The following is a 10,135-nucleotide window of genomic DNA, read 5'->3' on the forward strand; positions in this document are numbered from 1 at the left end:
GGAAGCCCAAACGATGAACGTTTTGAGAGGAGCGCCTTGTGCCATACACGATCAAAGGCCTTCCCCCTTGCTATCAATAGCCACCGCCCATCTATTTGTTAGGTATACCAGAAGATCACCTGCCGACCGACCATGGCTAAAGCCGTATTGTCGGTCGTTGATCAACTGGTGACCTTCTAGGTATACCAAGAGGCGTCGGCTAATTTTGCTCTCCATTATTTTGGAGAGCAGGGAGGTAATAGCAATAGGCCTGTAGTTTGCCGGATATGAACTGTCTCCTTTTTTTGGATCGGATGGACAAGGGCTGACTTCCATGAGTCAGGGACTACGCATTTGGACTAAGAGTGCCGGAATGAATGCGTTAATAGTTTCAACACTTACTCAATTGGTTGCAGGATCGAATGAGATGGTCGGAACGAACTCCTTGTTATTTGTGAAGTAAGGCTTGGCTACGAAAATTTGGTTGGTATTTCTTAATATCCACGGATTTCTTTCATGTTATGCTGGAACTGAAATGTGGAAAATCTCATGTACTCTATAAACCCGAACAAAAAGCTACAAGTACAACAGTTATTATGTGACAGAAATCGTAAAACTATAAATAGATTCGGGGACAAAACGCTAATTGGTACGTATTGGTAAATGATTATCAACTTAAACTTTAAAAATGATGCTCGTGAACAGGCTACTTGTGGTGGCTGGAAGTTCCAGTTACCGGGAGGTCTGATTCATGATTTTTTTTATTTCTTTTATTGAATTATTTTAAAATTAAACTTATTTTATATTTTTTAATAATATCTTATAAAAGGCGTGAGGTTTCGGCTGTCAAAACATACACACATTGTAGTTCAGTGCTCCGTTTATATATTCAAAAAGTGTGAAATTATTGTGCAAAACAACAAAAGGATTTGCAAATATTATATTTGAAGTGTAAAAGTCCATGACAAAATAATATAACAGAGTGAAACTACTACGGAACATATGAAAATTAGTGAAATAAATAATTGAACTCGTAAGTTAATCTGCCAATTATTACTAGTCTGTCTGTCTGTAACACAGCATATTGTCATTTATGCGACAGTTTGCTTGACACTTGACATTTGACGTACAGAAATCATAGACAAAAGAACCTATCTTAAAGACTTTTCACACGACCATTCAAATACCAGTCATTCCACACTATCAAGTTTGCTTATTTCCTTAATAGCGATGGATAATAATATGCAATTATTCTTTGACCAGATGAAAATTGAGATGGCAAAACAAACAAAAGAGATTATTTCACAGATAGATGAAAAACTAGTGCCTTTTACTCATGAAATTGAACAATTAAAATCGGAAAATAAATACTTAAAAGATAAAATTTGTTTATTGGAAAGAGGCAATAGAGCAAACAATTTAATCATATATGGTCTAAAAGAAATCGAATAATCTTCGTCTGAACTTGTAAAAAATTTGAAAGAAAAAATAAGTAGTGATCTCGATATTTCTCTCAACCTCAAAGACTTTAATTTAGCACAAAGGATAGGGAAACCAAATAGTAAAAATAAGAAGGAAAGGCCAGTATTAGTTTCATTTGTAAACAATTGGCAGAAACGTGATATTCTGAAAGACAAGAAACAATTGAAAGTCATACATATTTCCGAAGATTATCCAAAAGAAGTCTTAGATAAGAGAAGAGAATTACACCCAAAGCTTTTAGAGGAAAGGGATAATGGCAACTACGCCGTCCTAAACTATGACAAACTTATCGTCAAGAAAAGTATGACTGGAAGTGAAAAACGCATAAGAAACTATTCTACCTCTCCTGCTACTAATAACCAACTAAAGAAGCAAAACGTTATATATGATAAACTAAAAATACGAGACAAAAAGAACACAACAGCCAAAAATAAAAGAATGCTTTCAACATCTCCTGAAACCAACCTCACCGGGCATAACAAAATTAGAACGTTAAAAAACGTTGAAAACTAGCAAGAAGAACAAGACTCAAAATACTGATTCCCAGACGAAATATAAAAGATCGTCTAGTCTGTCAGAGGACGTCGAAAAACCAGGGATCCTGAGCTTTGTGACTACCAAAACCCCAAATAGCGCACCCGGAAAAAGGGACGATAAGAATGAAAAATATTAGCAACTACAGCACCCCTCTCACACGGAAAATATAAAGGAAATAATATCAAAAAATAATACACATCTTCCAAGCCGGCTGGTCACCGTGGAAGATTATGACCAAAACCCTCCAAAGGATCAAACAAAATTAAAATTAGCAACCAAAATACCTAACAGCACCACAACTAAGACTAGATCATCTGGAAAATTCTACATTTTAACATATAATGTTAAAACACTCTCAACATACGAAGGATTAATTGAATTAAATGAATCCTTATCAAACATCAAATATGACATAATAGGACTGTCTGAAACTAGACGCATGGGAGACAGAATAGAAGAGTATGACAATTTTATATTATGCTACACGGGATAAACGCCTGGCTTGTATGGTGTAGGCTTTATAAGAAAATGCCACAAAAATAACATAGAGAGCTACGTTGGCGTATCAGAAAGAGTTTCTATTTTAAACTTGGTTACGAAGATACGCGATTGTCAATTATACAAGTTTATGCCCCTACTGAAAAAGCTAACAAAGACGAGATTGACAATTTCTACTGTACACTAAACAAAGCGATTGAAATATCAGATAAAGATTTCATACTGATGGGAGACTGGAATGCGAAAATTGGTAAACCAAAAAAGGAAGAATATCTAGTGACGCAACCGAACGGATATGGCGAGAGGAATAAGAGGAGACAGCGATTGATAGAATTTGCTATGGAAAACAAGCTGTCAATAGTAAATACATTTTATAAGAAAAAATTAAAACGCAGATGGACATGGCTTTCACCTGATAAAAATCAAATCGATCTTGTTCTATCAAAGCGTCCCCAGTTATTTCAAAATATAGAAGTACTGAATATTAACTTCCCCTCAGACCATAGGCCCGTCAGAGTAACGATATTACATGTACAGTCAAAGAAAAGCCGAACAAAATACAATAACCATCAAAAGAAAATAATAACTAACGAAGACGATATCTCTCAATTCAACGAATGCATAAATAAGACACTGAAAGCACCGTTAAATAAAACAGTCCAAAGCTATTATGACTATATTGCCAAAGCCATCACCAGAAGCCTACAAGCAATTTAAAACAAAAATAAAGAAAATAAAATTATGTCAGAGCGCACGTTACAGCTTATGGAGAGACGGAAGGAATGTCAGAAGACAAAACCCAAATCACAAGCAATTAAAAATGAGATCTCTGCCCTTTCCAAGCTTATAAGTAAGTATATTAGGAAAGATTACTCAAACCACAGATATAACTCTATCGAAAAACACATAATTGAAACCGGAGGCACAAAGAAAGCTTTTAAAGAGCTGCGAACGCATAAAACATGGACCGATGGTTTGAAGCAGGGCAAAAATATACACAACAACCGTAAAGACATCATCACTGTAGCAACACAATTTTATAAAAAATTATACAGCACCAGAGAAACAACAAGCATTGTTGGAAGAGATCAGTACCTAATTCCTAACAATAGAAATCCACTTATACCTCTGATTAAAATAAGCGAAGTCCTAACAGCAACAAAAAACCTTATACTAGAGAAAAGCCCAGGCTCTGATGGCATCACGAATGAGATACTAAAAACCGATTCAGCAACTCTTATAATTCACCTGACCGACCTGTTTAACCTCATTCTTGAAACTGGAGAAACACCCACCCAGTGGTGAGAATCTGACATTATCCTTATCTACAAAAAAGGTGACCCCAATGATATAGGTAACTACAGACCAATAAGCCTGCTACCTAGCATCTACAAGCTCTTCTCATCAATAGTAAATAACAGAATATACTCAACATTAGAAACGCGTCAACCTGTCGAGCAAGCTGGGTTTAGAAAGGGATACTCAACGATCGACCACATACACACATTGGAACTTTTGATTGAGAAATACCACGAGAAAAAAATAACACTCTACATTGCATACATTGATTACAGTAAAGCATTTGATTGCGTGTCACATAAAAGCATATGGGAAAGCCTAACAACACAAGAGATAGAAAAAGAATACATTTCTGTAATCAAGGCTATATACAATAACAGCAAGAGCAGAATCAAACTAGAGACAGCTGGGCCTTGGTTCCCGATAAAAAAGAGGAGTAAGACAGGGCGACCCTCTTTCACCATTGCTGTTTCTAGCAACACTGGAATCAATAATTAGTCAACTCAATTGGAAAGGCATGTGGCGCGTCTACGTGACAAGAGATGGACAAAAACGGTGACCACATGGACGGGTCCACAGGGAAAAAGAAAGAGAGGTAGACCTGTAGCTAGTTGGGAAGATGACATCAAAAAAACAGCTGGCCCCAACTGGATTCAAGTAGCCCAATCTAGAGAGGACTGGCTATCTTTGGAGGAGGCCGGAAGCTAGGATTAAGGAAAAACTTACACAAGTAAATTTTAGTAACTAAAGTTAATTACTTACAAAACTAATAATCGTATGTAGGTAAACTAACTTAATCTAATATAACTTCATGTTCTATAAGCTGTAAGAAATAAAAGGCTTTTTTATTTTTATTTATTTATAATAAAAGGCGCTCATTATGCCTTTATTTATTGACGGTATGCGTGGATTGATGCATCCACTGTACTCAATAAGTCTTGTGTTTTTAATTATTAAATCACTTTTTTTACTTACTCATATAAGGCATTTAGTATTTCATGTTTAAGTATTTTTGTTGCATCACTTTGCATATATTGTAATTGACATAATTTGTAAATTGGATTGAAAATAAGAATTTGTTATACCTAATCTATTTTGAAAAGAGCAACCTTAGAGATTCTTGCTCATTCTTCTCTAAGAAAATCTGCCTTCCGATTGAGCTGTATGAAACTAAATGACATATTTCAAGTGTAATATGATTTACATATGTAATAAAATAATTTTGATTTGATTTGAGTGTGTGAAGTAAGTACTATACTCGAACCTATGACTCAATGAAGAAGATTTCCTATTATAGTAGACAAACTATTTATGCTGTGCCGCAAACTGGCATAATCATCATGCAAATGTCGCCTCGGTCGTTTATTTCAATGGCTCTCTAGTAATTAAATGCATGAAACGGGCAAGCCTCAATTAAAACAGACAGAAGGGTATCTCACCTGATACCCGTACGAGAGCGTACGTCATCAATGAAATTAAATTTTGAACCAATTTAGCTTTTTTTTTTATGGAATAGGAGAACAAACGAGCGTACGGGTCACCTGTTGTTAAGTGATCACCGCCGCCCACGCTATCTTGCAACACCAGAGGAATCACAGGAGCGTTGCCGGCCTTTAAGGAAGGTGTACGCGCTTTTTTTATAGGTACCCATGTCGTATCGTCCCGGAAACACCGCACAAGGAAGTTCATTAAACAGCTTTGTAGTACGTGGAAGAAAGCTCCTTGTAAACCGCACTGTGGAGGACCGCCACACATCCAGATGGTGAGGATGATATCCTAACTTGTGGCGTGTCGTGCGAAGGTGGAATTCGGCGGCAGGAATAAGGTAAAACAGCTCTTCGGAACACTCTCCGTGATAAATGCGGTAGAAGACACACAATGAAGCGACGTCTCTACGCAACGCCAAGTGATCCAGCCGTTCACAGAGTACTGGGTCCCCGACAATTTGAGCTGCTCTGCGTTGCACGCCGTGAAATGGATCGAGCTGATACTGGGGTGCGCCAGACCAGAGATGACAGCAATACTCCATGTGTGGCCGGACCTGCGCTTTGTACAGCGCTAGAATGTGGGCCGGCTTGAAGTATTGCCGTGCTCTATTAATGACGCCCAGTTTCTTTGAAGTCAATTTGGCTTTGCCCTCCAGATGGCCACGGAATTGGCAATCGCAACTTGAGTCTTCTGGGGGTTAAATTGGACATGGTTCAATTTACCCCATTCCGCGACCTTCTCAAGAGAGGACTCGATAGAAGACACAAGTTTCTCCCGGCACTGGTCGACGATTTCCCGAGAGAGACGTGCATGGCCCGTGTATACGGCATCACCAGTGCTGTCATCTGCATAGCAATAAATGTTGGAGGTGTCCAACATATCATTGATATGCAGAAGAAACAGCGTAGGAGATAGCACACAGCCTTGGGGCACTCCAGCATTCACGGGCTTCGGGTTCGAGCAATGTCCGTCGACAACGACCTGTATGCTGCGCCCAGTGAGGAAGCTGGAGGTCCACTTGCACAAGCTCTCGGGAAGCCCAAATGATGGAAGTTTAGAGAGGAGCGCCTTGTGCCATACACGATGGAAGGCCTTCGCTATATCCAGGCTAACTGCCAGGCCTTCCCCCTTGCTTTCAATAGCTGTTTATTTTATGTGTAATATTGGACCAGATAAGAGATGACAAAGCTTAAGATAAATGAGCTTTGGAAAGTTATAAGGAATATATAAAAAATATTTTCTCTAGAGGAATGAAATTCTTGTTTATTATTTACTATGGACAAAGTTTAGAACAGTTATGCGTAAGGTAAGGAAGCTGTTGATTGAACATACTGAAAGCTTACATGGAAAAGAAGTGTACTAAGTCAAAATGTAACATCAGAGCATGTATCATAAAAGTTATGATATACCTAATTGTTTACTTGTATGAATATATTATTTACCGTATTACATCCATACAATTAATGTAATTAATATATAAAATTCTCGTGTCCGGGTGTTTGTTTCCAACCTCCTCCAAAACGGCTGAACAACTGGTCTGAGAATCGGCCAACATTTATTTTTCATACCGCTAAATGAAAAGGGTAAATATTATATATTTTTACTATTTTTTTGATTTTTTTATTTTTATTTTATTATGATTCAGCATTGAAAAATACATAGAACTTCGAATTTTCGCTTTTCTACGATAAACAAATATTTTTGTATCGCGATTTTTAAATTATTCTGTTTCGTCCACAAATCCGCTATAGGGATGCAAGATGGCAATCGAATAGAATAATTTTGTACGATATACTCGTACTGGGTAGGTCTGAGAATCGGTTGCATCTATTTTTTATACCCCAATTTTATTTTAATTACTTTATATGGCAATACAACGATTGCTGAGTCAGCTAGTATTTAATAATATTTTCATTAAAATAATTTCCTTTTGGTTGTTGAGAATTAGCCATCTTGAAATTGCGGTTTTGTCATTATGAAATGTCCTCGAATAGCGACAACGTACGGGTAGAAGCAGTGTTGGTATGCCATCCACAGATGGACCAACGATCTGGTCAAGATCACCGGAATACGTTGGATGAGGGCAACGCAGGACCGATTATCGTGAAGATCTTTGGGGGAGGCCTTTGTCCAGCAGTGGACGTCTTCCAGCTGATGATGATGATGGACTCATCATATACAAGAACACGGTAATACTGTAATTGTAAAATTTTGATAAATTATGACTACAATTTCATTTTGCAAACTTATATTATCCTTTTTATATTAATGAAAATGAACTTGGATTTATCCACAGAACAGCTTATAGAGATTATTTATCTGTGTTGGAATTAAAGATAATAATTATTATTTACAGAGAAATACAATTTGATACAAAAAAATATTATCAACATCACTTTAATTACTAAAAGATCACCACAATTTTGTATCCTAGCCTCAGTCGGTGTATTGAACGTAACAACGGTTTATAAATATATTGTAGAATACAGGGAATCTAGAAATCGAGAATAACGAAGATGGATAGAAGCTATAAAGAAAAATGGGTAATACCGTTGCTATAAGCACCCTAGATCTAACTGCAGTAATCCATTAATAACCTTGGAGTGAAACACATTAAATATATTAAGATAAAAATAAATAATAATGGGCTAAGTGTAATCTGTGTTCTCGCTGCAATATCTTCTTAATATATATAAATTACGTGTCACGTTGTTTGTCAGCGATAGTCTCCCAAACTAATGAACGGATTTTAATGGGATTTACTTCATGGAGTGCAGTTTAGTCCAACTTGAGAGATAGGACAGTTTTTATTTCGATTCGGGACCCATAATTATTTTTAATTCCAATATTTGTTCTGTATGGACATATTTTCTATGAGAGCATTTATTGGCTTATGGTTTTTTGACAGTTCTACTGTGATAATTTCATTATAACAGCATGCAGTATATTTTACGAAATGATTCTTGATTTTATGAAATGTTATGGACAATTTCATAAAAAAACAGTATTTTATTTATTATGTACAGAACAACATCTGTCGGGTCAGCTCGTAAATTTATAGAAAACCTATATACAACTTTTGTACAAAGGCCGCCTACATGTATTTAGAATAACGGCTTACAATATACTAGCCTATAGAAAAACAATGTGTGTTAAAGAGTCAAACATCTCTAACCAATTTATTTACAGCAAAGAAGCGAATCTAAAGTTACTGTAACTGATTTTGATTGAAAGTTGTAAGCAGTCAGCCACTCCTGGCATTAGCTCCTTAGCACGGTCTTTTTTATTCTAAATATTAGCCATTAGTTAATGCACACATTAACAAATCAAAATTGGTCACGTAAAATCGGTCTGTCAAGTCGTTTATACGCTAAGTATAAGCTAGGTATTTAGTGATGAGACGAGCATGAAGGTATGATGGTAACTCATACGCCCTTCCCATTACAATGCAGTGCCGCTCAGGATCTTATTTGTCCAGTAATTTCACTTTAGCGCCCTTCAGACCAAAACACAGTAATGCTTACACATTACTGCTTTACGGCAGAAATAGGCGCCGTTGTGGTACCCATAATCTAGCCGGTATCCTGTGCAAAAGAGCCTCCCACTGGTAAAAAAGCTAAATCTATAATTTTGAATACGTAGAGGGTGAATTGCATAGGTTTAAGATTTGCAAATATCCAGATATGTTACAATCATAATAAGATTATCTGGAGAGTATAAAAGTGTATACAGAACTATCACAAATCTCTAGTGTTCGGAATGTTATTGACAGAAATAGGTCAGCCTTTCGATCAGTTACTTATTAAATTTCCCTTTTCTGGTCGGATATTTTCACTCAAGAACTATGATGGTTGACTACACAATAATACCTATGAAATTGCCTATTTTTGTAAACAATTTGTTATTATTTACCCCAAAGGTCGCGGATTCGAGTCCCAAAATTTATGAACGTAAATATACATAAATTTTGGTTACAAAATTCAATTTTTATAATGAATCCCAGAATTAAGGGATATCACTTTAAAACTAACAATATTTTTTGATGTGAAACATCTATAGCCGCACGTAAAACCGATTTCTGGCGTGGCGACGCGTCGCCTTGTCACAGTAATACCGTTCTCAGAGGCAACATCGAATATAACTATTACCGAAGTCACTGATAAAACGAATTAAGTAGTCACGATTTGAAATAAATTCGTAAATTTTTGTATTTAATGAAAATAAATAAATAGTCACCGTTATCTGGAAAAAAATCGTAATATTTTATTTTATCATTATGACATATTTAGTTCCTATCACAATATGTTCTTTTCTGCATATTACTTTTACAAAATAATGTCGATGTTTCACATCTGCCAGGCGTGCCGTGACGGCTCACGTTTTTTTTCCTCTACCCTTTGTTTTTATTAGTATATGCATGCATTGCATCTTTAACAGCGCATTAGCAGTCTTTCTTGAAGAAATATGCTGGACGGAAGGCAACAGACTCTTCAAAGCCATTTTTATGCACCTTGTATAAGCGCAGGAAAACATATATTATTGAAAATAAAAATTAGTTATGGTGACACAGTAGACAGACATACCTGAGGTTCCGAAGAGAAATGATCTACTGAGGGCCCCTGCTAATCCTCTAGGAATTTCCTGGTGTAGGTGCTAAGGTGTTTGGTGCCCACTGCGTGCCCGGTGACAATTGATTAAAGATAGCCGGCACGAGGGTAACAATTGGCAATAGATCAGCCAATCAGATACTAATACGTCTGTTGTCTATAGGTATCTCTCTATTACCTACAGGAATCTATCTGCACTATAAAAAGGCATAAAAGGCATTTATTTTCTCAAAATTGATTCCTTT

This window comes from Leptidea sinapis, chromosome 15 (assembly GCF_905404315.1).
Source record: "Leptidea sinapis chromosome 15, ilLepSina1.1, whole genome shotgun sequence".
Lineage (NCBI taxonomy): Eukaryota > Metazoa > Arthropoda > Insecta > Lepidoptera > Pieridae > Leptidea > Leptidea sinapis.